Here is a 13592-nt window from a genome sequence, read left to right on the forward strand (position 1 = left end):
ACTTAAAATGTCAGAGCTAGGTAGTAATAAGCCTGAGCTATTGGCCAAGCATTTGCAATTAATAGAAGCCTCTGTGTGGTAATTTGGAAGCAGCTCCCAGGACGGGAAAACTCCACCTACAATAAGCCATTCATTTTGAGTTCAGTCAACTCTGAAAGAGTCATCAGATCATCCAGCTTATTCTGGGATCTCAGAAAATGGTGGCCAGGAGTGGTCACAGTGACTAATGGCACACTTACTGTTTTCTAGAACCTCTAAGAGAACAAAAGTTACTATGAGCACTCATGTCATAGGACACTCTCAGTTCCTAAGTGGTTCCCTGTGCTGCCACTGAGAGGCCGTTTAGTTGAAAAGCCTCCTTTTCTCACATAAGGTAAGTACTTGGGGAGGTACTAATTCTATATGGAAATGTTTTATATGTTATACAGTTGTGAGATTATCAGGACCTGAAGGAGCTGGGAATGGTGGCACACACATACTCCTCACACTTGGAAGGGTAAGGCAGGAGCATCATGAGTTCACAGCTAGCCTGCACTGGGCCATATTGAGAGACCCTGTATCCAAGAAGAACAAAGCCTCAAGGAATATAGGACTGGTGAAAGTCATCCCACCAAGACGACCTCAAGGAAAGCAAAGGTCAATAAGTCATCACTGTCTGTGTAAGCACGTGGGCTCAGAAATGTAAACATAGGAAAAGACAGATTTCACCTTGTGAAGTATCTGATTTGCCATACCTTGCAGAAGACACAGTCTGTCGATCACCAAAGGAAGTATATTACATTTTTAAAAAATCAACCTGTAGTACTTCTCATCAAATCCAACCTTACCCCCCGCCCAATCATACTCAACCAGAAACCAAAAGGTCAACAATTCTCTACTAACCCTGGAAATGGAACAGGCACTGAAACATAATCCAGGGGGAAAAATGGCTTGAAAAGTGCCCAGTGATTGATTCACTGTGTTAACAAAGCATGAGTCTTATGCTGAAGTCACTTCTCATCAACAAAGGTTTATCCCCAAACTGGTTTCACACAAAGGCCAAATGTCAGGTAATTACTTAGTAAAATCCTTTATATAAACACCAAAAAAGTATGTGGAAAGTTGTTTAACATTAGTCAAAAGTAAAAAGAAAATCAAACCCATGACAACATAACCACTCTACACTACCTAAACTCTCTACAATCCAAAAAATAAGCAAGTGCTAGCAAGGACATAGAGAAACTTAGACTACCTGTACACTGTTGATGAGAATGTAAGATATGGCATTTGGTGTGAGAAATAGTATGTCATTGCCTCAAAATGTTACACATAGAATTACTGTAAGATCAAACATTTCCACTCTCGGGTAAAGACCTGAGTGAAATAAAAATATATGTCCATACAAAACTCACCCATGAATGTCCGTAACAGTCTATTCAAAATAGTCAGAGGAGAAACCACCTAAATGTCCAACAATTTGACAAGTTAATAGACAAAATGTGTCATGCCATATTATTTGGCAAAAAAAAAAAGAAATGTAAATACCAGTATATAGTATAACAAGGTTAAACCTTCAAAATGCTATGCTAAGTGGAACAAGCCAATCATAAAAGACCACTTGTATGTGTCCATTTATCTAAAATGTCAGAAGCAGGAAAATCTTTACAAAAAGGAGATTAGTGAATCAGGAGAGGGGGTGTGGGGGAGTGGTAACTACTGTGGTTTTATGAATTACAGCTCAGCGAACCTGTCTTTGAAACACTTGTAGGGAACTTTGTGAGGATATATAAACAGACCTCTTGGGCCCTCGAGGCTAGCTTTAATAGCAGAGAAATGGAGGCAAAGCTAGGAAGCTAAGAGAGCATGCTGGTACGAGAGCCTGCAGTGTTAAAGTGGTTTGAACTGTAGCCTTACCTGCCTCCCTGGCAGCCTAAGGATGTGGATAAGAGTTCACAGCCAAGAAGACAGCCCCAAATCACAACTGGTTTGTGAATATTTTATAGGGCCCTTCCACAAATCTCTATGTATTTTCATTGCTATGTATTTCTGGATTGGCCTCTTAGGGCCAGGGCTTCTGGGTTTAATGTGACTTTCTGGGTTTAGCAATCCCAAAACCAAAATGTCATTTAGTCTAATTTACTTAAACGTTGTGAGGCTTAAAGAGATAACAGGAGACAGTTTGATTTGGGGGCCCATGGAAAGCAGAAAATCATTTCTGAATCTCTAAATTCTGAAACATAATGTAATGCACAAAAGCAATGTCTACATGGGTAAATTAGACTTGCAAATTATACTGAAGTGATGCCACTGGAATACTAAATGAAAGATGATTAAGCTCAGTAATGGCTATGTTCACGAGAAGCTATTCAGGCAAATAACACCACCGGTGGGAAGCGATTAGAGAATATTAGTGTATGAAAGAGAGTAGGTCTTACAAGAACAGGGGAAACCCGAAAGACAACCATGATGGCTACCGCTCTTAAAGGCTTTAATGGCTCCAGACGTTGGGTTATGTGAAGAAGCATATAATTCTTTTCCACTTTCCCTTTTTCAAACAAAATGCTTGAAAATGCATATGCATTACAAAGTTCAGCATTTAAAGGGCACTGATGTTTATTACAAGCCTGGCAGCCCAGGGGTGCAACCCATCACTAAGAACAGTGGGAGGAGGGTCAGGGATTCAAAGTCGGCCTGGGCTGCATAGTGAAACCCTATCGGGGGCAAAAAGATAGATAAGAACAGCAAATGATAAAATAAGCCAAAGATGTCATTTTTCATCTGGGGATCTTTTCATTTCAAGCCATGAGGAAAATATAATTTTTCTGACCAATTCTTTTACTATCAAATAAATAATGAATACACATTCTTGTCATGGGAAAGTTACTTAAGAAATACCCAAAGTGAGTACACAAATGTAAAATAGAAAGAAGTTCTCCTACTTTTGAGCAGACTCGTTATCTCAGTTCTCACTCATCAGTTCAGAACAATTTAGAAGGAAGTCCTGCTGCCTGTGAGTCCTTAACGAGACCAGAATTAATTCTACTTTATTTGTACTAAACAGAATGTGCGTGGAACCTCTCACACAGAGAGCAAGTCTCCTGGAGAGCAGGAAGACAAGTTTGTGTGAGGGACAGGTCTCTGGGGTTCCAGAATGTGCATCCCATCCACTCCTTCCTCTCTCCTCTCTGAGCTCTGGGAGCAAGCCTAGCTTCCACGATCTGATCTGTCCCAGACTCCTGCCTTCCTGCACCTACAGGACTATATAAGAAAGGAGCCAACGCTGGCTGCCACACAATGATGGGGATTCTAGAAGACCTCAGACATGAAGAAACAAAACTAAGCAGAGATTTAAACCCACCAGGAAAGTCAGTCCCCCTGTGTCTACCCATACAAGTAATTTGTATTTTATTCTGCTTCAACTATCTCAGATTGAATGTGGTAGCTCTGGGCATCAACCATCTGCTCAGGACTATCTAAGTAATCTCTATACTGATACCTTACATAGTCCATCAAGCAATACACTGCCTTCCATTTGAATTTATATATGCTTAAAGGACAAACAATAATAAGAAAGAAGATAGAGGGGTTATGAACAATATCTGCAATAATTTCCAAAGACAATGTATGTTTTACAATTCATTTTCACTCATTAAAATAATCTCAGCTCTCTAGAGTGAAACCAGGAAGTTCAGAAGCTCAAGGTCAACCTCCACTACACTGTGAATGTAAGGTCAGCAGGACTACAAAATTAAAGTTTTATATCCAGAAGTGGTGGTTCACACCTATAATCCCAGCCCTCAGGAGGCTGTGGCAGGAGAAAGATGGCTGGAAGTTCAGGGCCAGCCTGGGCTACGTGAGTTCTAAATCACACAAAACTACAGAATAAGACCTCGTCATTACAAAGGGGCTTTATTGACTATGCTCTATGCTATATATACAATGTCAAGAATAATTCAATTACTTCTATTATTTAAATGTAAATAACTTAGGCTTCTAATTAGAGCATGTAGTTCAACTGAAGTACCCGTTTACCAAGCCCACTTACTTATTCCAAGAACATAATCTGTTTCTTGTTACTTTCCACCTTTCACCTGAACTGAAGAGGCAGGAAACATCTCGGTCTTTGTTCCACATGAAAACACCTTATTCCATCCCTGAAGCTTCCTTCCAAAACTACCTCTTACACAAAGTCTATTATCTGCTTGGAGAAAAAGGATGTTAACTGCAATGGCCCCAGGGACTAAGCTTATTTTGTATCTGAGCCAAGAGTCTAGTTCCAAACAGAATGGTAGAAGGACTCTTCTAAGACCCACAGTAATTTACTCAAGTTACTCCAAAAGGCACATCGAAGCACAAAACATTTTTAAGGATAATATTTCTCTTCCTGTGATTTAAAGAACGAGGATGTATAAACAAACTCCCGAGTAGACTTGGGAGGAAAATAAGTGAGTGGCTACAGTTAATGACAAAATTAAGAAGTCATGGAAAGAGGAAGTGAGAGGAGACAGTCTAAGAACAGGAAACCTAGAGCAAGCTTTTACTTCCCAAGTAGAAATGGACCACACAGTAGAGCCAGCATGTGCTCCCCTCCATCCCGATCGTCCTCACCACTTCTTCATAATCTTTACAGGACGCATTTACATGAACTCAAATATTGCAAAGCATCTTTTATACCAAAATTACTCTTCAAGCTTCCACTCTGGGAAAAGGTAACATCAAAAACATTTTTGCTGAAATGGAACATGGCAGCATCTTGAACTTTACACATTAATTTATGACTATCATAAACTACTATTGATTTAGATTACTAAAGTGAAACCAAATACCAAGTTCCAAAACAAAATGTGGAAACATCCCAGAATACTTCTAAAGTTATGTGTCCTATGGAGCATAAATTTATAATTGAATACCATTTGCCAAGAAACTGACAGAGATTCTAACATTCCTGAATTACTTTATGAAGGATGACTTCTAGAGATGCCATATTAACACTAAACATCTGAAATACATTTTTAAATGTAGGGAAAGCAGGGCATGTTTGCAAACCATATGCCTGATGGAATTAATTTTCAAACCCCTGAGGGCAATTTATATAAGTTTTGTTGAAAAGAGGAAAAAAGAACCAGAGCGTGTTAACATGAAGGGGGAGTAAAACGGTGTGGCTGGCCAGGCAGGTTAAGCAGTTCGGAAGGCAAAGGCGGGCCCTCTGGTACTCTGGTCAGCATACCCCCTTACCCTTCACCGTCCACAGACACACGAGGCCTCTGGGTTTCATCATTCCCACAGCACCCCCAAATCTATTTTCAATCTAGCACTAATGTCACCACTTTGTCACTGTGACAACTGAAGCTGTGTATTGATGGTCTTGGTGTCCGCTATATGAACCCCCTTCCCTACCGTGAAACACAAGGCCTTTCCTTGTTGGTCTAATTCAACATTTTGGAAGAAACTGACAAAGTAATAAGGCTACATCAAATTGGAAGTTTACTATTCAACAGCTTACCATCCTCTTTTTCTAAAAAAAAAAAAAAAAACAGCCTTGGTAACTGGAAAGGTATCTCTCCTGCCTGAAACGGCTTTATAATTCATCTGCACTACGCAAAGCTAGCAGGTTCCATTCTCATGGCTTACGTCACCTTTTCCATCTTCCTTTATATTTAAGAGGCTGAACTTTAGGTAGAGCAAATTGTTTTCTGTCCGTGGGCTGGTCTTGTGCTAGCAAATGTAAGTAAATTAAAGACAGTATCACAGCCTCTGCACAAGAGGAATTTTCTCAGAGACTACTTCCAGATATCGGCACACCCTTGGCTCTCCTGGGTCTCCAGCCTGCCAACCCAGCTGCAGCTTTTGCAATCAGCAGCTAGCAGAAATCATAGGAGCCGATTCCCGACAATAAATCTCTTTCTATACACACACACACACACACACACACACACACACACACACACACACACACACACACCTTATTAGCTCTCTGAAGAGCACTGACCAATACCTGTGACTTGGCCAAAGACAAATAGCTAAACTTAATAGTTAAGGTTTTGTCTTACATGGCCTTTCTCTGGGGTATCCTCTACTGGAACAATAATCCTGGGAGAGTGAGATATGAGGTTATATATTTGTCTGCAGTATATATATATATATACACACACACCAGAGGGAGCATATGCCAGAGTGTGCCTCCAGGATTACAGAAACAGGCAGGTGCTTGTTTTACGTGCAGACTCTTCAGTTCAGCTCCAGATCTACTGAACTGGCCCTCTGAGATTGAGGCCTTGGCATCTGCATGTTGGCAGTTTCCCCCGAGATGATTTGCACGCATACCAAAGTTTGAGAACGGAGTCAGAATCGAGAGTCAAAAGATCAGTAGTTAAGAATATAGACTCTAAAGCCAAATCACCTGGTCCGAAGCCCACAATGCTTCCTCGCTCACTGCCTGTGTGAGTGACTGACCCTGGGCAAGTTACTCAGCCGCTGTGCTTCAGAACGGAGTAACCCTCACACCTCATAGCTCAGCCAGGTAAGAGTGCATTGCTTATACACAATTAACATCCAGTAAATAGTCACTATGATTGCTGAACCATGCTGTCACAGCCGCTCTGGCACCTTTGCAGAAGCAGGGTACCTGACATTTATGGTGGCATTCACATGGGTGCTTTACAAGCTTAAATGCTTTCCAAAGGAAAGTTCACTGTGATTAGATGTTCTACGCTTCATTTTCCACGAATTCTTTGTGATTTGGTGGTTTATGTATAATCGCTATGGTAACTTTATAGAGGTCTGAGTATTTGTCCAGCGAAACAGCGGTTGCTAGCTGTCACGCCGCAAAGCATGGCTGTTATGCCACCGAACCATGACCATCCGCTGGGGCTTTTCTTCAGAGACAAAGTCTCTCTTCAACCCACTGACCTCTCTCTCTCTCTCTCTCTCTCTCTCTCTCTCTCTCTCTCTCTCTCTCTCTCTCTCTCTCCTTTTGTTAGGGATGTGACAAGATCTTATTTATATTTGGCACACTAGCTCCTAGCTCAGACAGCTTCCATAAAAGATAGTCAAACATAAATATTGGTGAAATTATTTAGCCATTCCATATAAACATTTGTTGAATTAAAATTTTCACACTTACATGGGTTTGATCCAACATTTTCCCACTAATCAACTTTCACAATAATATCTAAAGACAAATAACAAAACAGCTAGAAAGAAAACCTACAAATAATATGGGTATGTGAACTACTAGAATCTTCTCTGTCCCCTAAAACATCTAACTCATTAATCCTACACTGTTTTATCACATCAAACTCTTAACCAGAGATCAACTAGCTGTCCCCTGGTAAACTGAAACTACCAAGATAGAAACTAGTAAATAAGAAAGAAAATGATACAAGATAATTGAGAGGGCCCCAATATATGGTAGCTTGTGTTTACTATTTGAAATTAGATATAAATGAGGGGTCATTTTGTGTTTGGATTTGAGAAGGTTAAAAAATAAATAAAGTAATGCTTTAACAGGATGGATCCACTTTAAGGCAAGACATGGGAAATCTCTTTTGCAGCCTTGTTTGACACAATTAAAGATGAAAATTACCACAGAGTTTTATTTGGGATGCAAGAATACGCCTGAGAAAGGTGAGGATATGAATAAGTCAGTAGGCTTCCTCCACTTAGAGCTTGAAGTAAGACAGGGACTCTTCAGGTGAGTTCCCTGTCTGAACATAGGCAGAAGGACAGGAAGCAAGTGGGAATGTCATCATCTACAGAAGAGACAGTCTGGGAATATATAAGATCAGTGACCCAAAAACTGGATCCACATCAAGACACCAGTGGTTACGACAAAACAGCATGATGAGCTGGATGGCGGTGGCACACACCTTTAATCCCAGCACTCAGGAGGCAGAGGCAGGAGGATCTCTGTGAGTTTGAGGTCAGTCTGGTCTACAGAGCATGATCCAGGACAGGCACCAGAGACTACACAGAGAAACTGTCTCGGGAAAAAAAAAAAAGAAAAGAAAAACCAGCATGAAGATAGAGTAACCCATCTGCATCTGCCAGCATCAAGGAAAGCTCCCCGAGGCGTTAGTATTGCCGGGGTATCAAAGCACCCCAGAAAGAATGAAGAATGTTAAAGGGAAGGGGTCCATTCAGATAGCATTCGAAGAGGCAGGAGAAAAATAGTCTTACCCCCCCCCCCAGAGTTATAATCTGCTGAAAGAAAATATCATAAGTGGCATGTATTCAAGAAACAGTAATATAAAAGAGCAGTCAAAAATCTTTGAGATTACCAAAAAAGATTCCTCAGCAGAAATTAATTAAGAGAATAATGGAGTTGAAATTTTAAGAAGGCCTAAATAGTTCAGCCTGACTTGGTTACAAGGCTGGAAGAAAGGATGAGGAAGAACATACTAGTGAAAGGAAAAACAGAGAGAGACCAGACAAAAACAGGCACACAAACTGGCGAGGACTGGAGAGTGTCAGGGCACAGGGCTGGCACGCCAGCATTCGGCCAAGGTCCAGTTTCCATTGGCTAGAGAGAAGCCGCTGGTTGTCCTGGCCTGGTCCTCTGCACGTTCTGAAAAAGGCTGCAAAGTCAAGTACAGAAAAGAGTAAGAGAAACCCCAGGAGATGTAATGCCCAAGTGTGGCCATAAGTGCTTGAACTAGGTGATTCACGGGAATGGGAAGCAACACCTTAGTGAACATGGCGCCCATTCCTAAACTACGGAATGCTCTGCTACAAACTAGCACTTAACATTCTCTATAGAATGAGTATCTACCAGCAACGCTCACAGCAAACAGAATTTTTCTGTTTGTTTTGTTTTTCAAGACAGGGTTTTTCTTTGTACCCTTGCTGTTTTGGAACTCTGTAGACCAGGCTGGCCTCGAACTCACAGAGCCCTGCCTGCCTCTGCCTCCCAAGTGCTAGGATTAAGGGTGTGCTCTCTTAACACCCAGCTCAACATACCATTCTCAAAACACTTCTCAGACATTTTCTCTTGAAGAGAAAGCTTACTTTAATACTGTTTGGCCTCTAGACGAAAATAAATCACCATTATCATGGATTTAGATACTGAGTTCTTCCAATTGACAAAAAAAAAAAAAATCCACGACATTAATGAGCTTCTACACAAAGGTCATAGAAGTCCACAGCTGCTGCCACTTGGAAAGTCCCTCTTTCCTGAATGCTCAAACTGCAGCACAAACACCTATAAAAGCACTCTGGAATGCACGCATATTACATAATGCCACCAAAAGATTGTAAACCTCTGCGAGGTACTCCACACTCTGCGAGGTGCTCCACACTCCCATTGATGCTTGCAATGAAAGAAACGGCAGATGCCTCAGCTCGCCAGAGATCAAAACCTCTCCTCATCCTCTTGAAGGAAACAGAAGACAAGTCACATAACATAAGAAACTGAGGCTTCCTGCCTTCAATGTGTATCCCTGGACACAGAACAACACAACGTGTGACCAGTTTTCTGTCATCAGAAACGCAGCTCTAATTACTTGGCATGCAGCAATTCAAGGGTTCCTGCTGGGGTGGGGGGGATGTTTTAATTTGAGGGGTGGGGTATTGCTGGGGACCAAACTCAGGGCCTATAAAAGTACATATGTAGTAGTCAGACATTCTGCCAATAGGATACACTCCCAGGCCAGATTCAAGCTTTTCGGTTGAATTAAAACCTGTAGATCATTTCACTCAATCATTTCAAAGGCAAGAAAAGTGAACACTGAAATCCCACGGCCTGGGTGGCAAGCATAAGCCTCTTCACTGCCAGCGTTAATGCCTCTCTGTTACCCTCAAAATGACTCCTCATGGGCCCTCAGATCTACATATCCATGCACCAGCTGATAAGACATCAGCCTAGCATTGTGTACTACATCAGAGTCAAGACAGAAAAGTTAAAAACCAACCATGAACGCACAGAGCAAAATTGTTTCATCTTTCACCAATCATAAAGAAGTATATTGTTTCTAGATAGATGAACAGTAAAGATTCACATGGTATGGCTTTGGTGTGTACTTAGGGAGCTGCCAAAAAAAAAAAAAAAAAAAAAAAAAAAAAAAAAAGAAGCATTAAAAAACTCCTGAAATGTGCAAAGTATTATTTAAGACATTTAAAAGTAATACAAGTTAATCTATTCATGTCTAAATGCCTCTACAATGAAGTAAAGAAAGTATTCACTACAACAATCCCTCTTGGTCTATACTTATACTTTCCCCAATTCAAGTACCCAGTCAACCATGGTCCAAAACATTACATTTAAAACATCAGAAAAGTACGAGTTTTAAAGATATCCCATTCTGAATAGTAAGCTGAAATGCCACCCTGTCCTGAGGAGGAGAAATTCCTTTGTCTATACTACCTGCCTATCAGTTGCCTCAGTAGCCATCTCCATTACCAGATGTCTGACTTAGTACCACAATGATCATAGGTAAGATTTGACATGATCTCCAGTTTGGGGCATCCACCATGAGTCTCAGCATGCAGCCCCCCAAGAATAAGGGCAAGGCTACTGTATTGGCATAGTAACATAAATAAAAGCATGATTCCGGTTCATTTAGAACTTTCAGGGTAAATTTTCTCTGATAGGCCTGTAGGAATCGGTATGATAAGAAGTGATTAAAAGACTACAGGTTCCCAGTCAGTAACTCATCCATCGTACAAGACCATGCAATAACTCCCCGTCACCCTGTGGGACGGAGTTCTGATCAAAGGGCAGACAAGCTATCTGCATTCCGCTCATTCATTCAGTGGTTCAGCTACAGCCCGTTTACCCTGGTGAGCTGCCAGGTCTTCCGTTCTCTTGGGATTACCGTGGCAACCACTGCCCACTCTCTACCTAAAGTCCAGTTTGAAGGAGGCAGCACTGATGAGCATCCTTGGGATTGCCAGAATGGTGCAGGAAAACCCAAGTCTGGAGATAACGTCAGAGTCAGCCACACTGAGCCAGGTCCATTATTGATCACATAGCCTTAGTCAATTACTTAACTTCTCTGTGTTTAGTTTTGCCCACTGAAAAGGGAAGAGAGTAAATACTTATCTGTAGAACCTACGGTCCTAAAGATTGATGCTAATTGGATACACCAGCAGTGTCAAGCACACTGCAGCTCCCTCAAATGGTACCTACGATTACACATTATGAAGGAAAGTTCATCCATACAAGAGTGGTGATGTGGGGCCCACACAAGCAGTATACACTGATGAGACAAAATGCTATTTACCAAGAAGAGCTATGCCCTGACAGGCTTCCCATTCAGAGAGTTTCAGTACAAACAAACTGAATGCCCGCTCCTGGGTTTCTCACGTCTTACATTGAATTTTAGGTCCACAACTAACTCATTCCGGTGAATTCAGTGGTAAATTAAAAAACACCAAGAAAATAAACTACTGTTGGCGATTTTATTCAGCATTGAGTAGATGATCACCAGCAGAGTAGCTGACCCTGGGCTGGAAGGTTTAAGATAGGACATAACGCTAACAATCGAGTGTGTGGTTTGATTTCCTGAAATTGCACTGTTCTTAGACACCAGGGGAATCTGGCAGAGAAGAAGAGAGGCTGTGGGTAGCTGGAAGAACTGGAGAGACACACTCATCATGGGGCCATGCTGCCAATAAACAGTTACCCTAGGCTGTCTTGATTCAGGTTTCAGAAAGGACCTGATTCTCAGCTAAGAGAGACAAAAACATGGTAATACCAGTTTTAGTAAATCAATCATGAATGCTCAATACCCAGACAAATTAAGTTTGGTCAGCTGTCCTAACCAACCAAAAAAGACCAACAGTTTTCAGGCTTCCTAACTGTCTTGATGGGCCATTACATATGTATCAGAAGACAATCAATCACACAATTAATCTACAGGGTTTCTATTGACTCCATGTTCCTTGATAGCCCCCACAGCCATCCACTGTAGTACTACTGTAAGCTTCAAGATCACGTCGATGAAAACCTTCTAGCCTATAGTTAGATATTATCCTACAGAGCCTAGATGTTCGCTAGGGTTTTTGTTATCGGTTTTGTTACATTTTGTTGCTGTAGTTGTTAAATGATAGGCTTAATCAAAATTAAAAGAAGAGACAATGTTCACAGACCTTCCAAAAGAACTGGAAGAAAGGCTGAGCATGGGGTCGAGAAGACAAAATTCATATGTATTTTTATTCCAAAGTAAACCGGATATGAAGGACATGTTTGCTAATTTATAACTACACTTTCACCGATCTCAACCCCAAGGTCATAAATCTTATGCCATTCAAATCTTGTAAGCAATTGTACCTCTGACCTTCTCTGCCCATTATTTTCATCCTTTCTACCTCCAGATACTTGGCTGGAAGACAGGGAGCCTCCCAGGAAGCAACTTCTCCAGAAAGAAATACATTACCATGATTTCACAACCACACTACTGCTGGGCAGAGCAGCCCTGAGGCTAGAATTATTTTCGTGCTGCTCTAGGTGTCTAAATCTGGCCTCAGACAACCAAAGAGGATTTTGTAATGCAATTTTCTTACTGGAACAACTTCATTACTGTACCAGGGAATACTAAGCATCCGTTAGAATGAAGAAAAGTGGTCAGCATCCACATATAAACCACAGGCCTATCTACAGTTCTGTCTGCTTATATCTAGAAAACCCAAAGCAGCCACACAGACTCAATAAAAATACACAACTGTCTTATTAATTATATTAGCACCTGTGATAACTTCCTATGAAACATTTTCTGCTGACTTTGACGTCTTCGGTATAGGGTATTTTTAAGGCACTGGTTCTGGGTGTTAGAGTTTGGAAAATGGTGGAGGTTTAACTGCCATCACTTTAGTGAAGTCATCTTTCAAAATTACTTTAAATGGCATAAATCATTTTCTGTTTAAAATCATATAACATATAATTTTTGAAAAATAAATGTCCCACCCATGTTCATACCCAGAAGAACAATTTTCCCAAAATGTTAGCCATATCTGACCTCCCTTCCAGGGTGACTGGAGATCTGGCTGGGTTCAAGTTCTAGACAGGATACAAAAGAGACCCACAGAGGTCTCTCACATACAAGACAGAGGGACCAGAAGGAGAAATTGAGCTAAGGTAAAAGGGATCAGGCAAGGGCACCTATACTAACTAGAGAGGCAGCCAGCAGCAAGATGGCTTCGCTGAGAGCCTGGCTTCAAAGAAACATTTCAAAAATCTGGAGAAGAGCCAGTAGGGCCCTAGTCACATTAAAAGAGCAGGGAGCCCACATTTGTCAAGACAAACCATCTTCGCTGTCCAAAATTTCTCAGTTCGAGTATAATCTAAGTGCAGAGTCTCCCGCCAAAGCCTTCCCAAGAGTTTTTAAGGGTTCCTTAAATGTATAATTGGAAGTAGGGTAAAACTTGGATCCTCAAAATCAGTTCAACTCTTCTTTCCACAATCCTATCTGTTCACCTTTAGACTGATATGAAACTCACCTTTTCTTGGGGTCCCCACCCATACAAGTCATTACACCCACAAGTATTAAGAGACTTGGTCCACCTGCTGGTGTTTATTTGTTCATTCATTTGTTTTCTAATGACAGAGTCTCATGTAGCCCAGGATGACCTTGAAATTGCTCCATAGACAAAGCTGTACCTGATCCTTCTGCCTCTAC

General features: G+C 41.2%; 1 protein-coding gene and 1 long non-coding RNA gene across 2 annotated transcripts in view; one reads left to right on the top strand and one right to left on the bottom strand.

The window, feature by feature from the left end:
• Positions 1 to 13592, bottom strand: part of Plcl1 (phospholipase C like 1 (inactive)) — a 328149-nt gene that overhangs the window by 170269 nt on the left and 144288 nt on the right. The gene's annotated exons all lie outside the window — the stretch shown is intronic.
• LOC143268323 (uncharacterized) lies at positions 236 to 12696 on the top strand. Its single transcript, XR_013044156.1, has 2 exons — positions 236 to 373; positions 12292 to 12696. It is a non-coding gene; the product is annotated as an uncharacterized LOC143268323 (long non-coding RNA).

The sequence above is a fragment of the Peromyscus maniculatus genome, chromosome 13, assembly GCF_049852395.1.
Source record: "Peromyscus maniculatus bairdii isolate BWxNUB_F1_BW_parent chromosome 13, HU_Pman_BW_mat_3.1, whole genome shotgun sequence".
In the NCBI taxonomy this organism is placed as follows: Eukaryota; Metazoa; Chordata; class Mammalia; order Rodentia; family Cricetidae; genus Peromyscus; species Peromyscus maniculatus.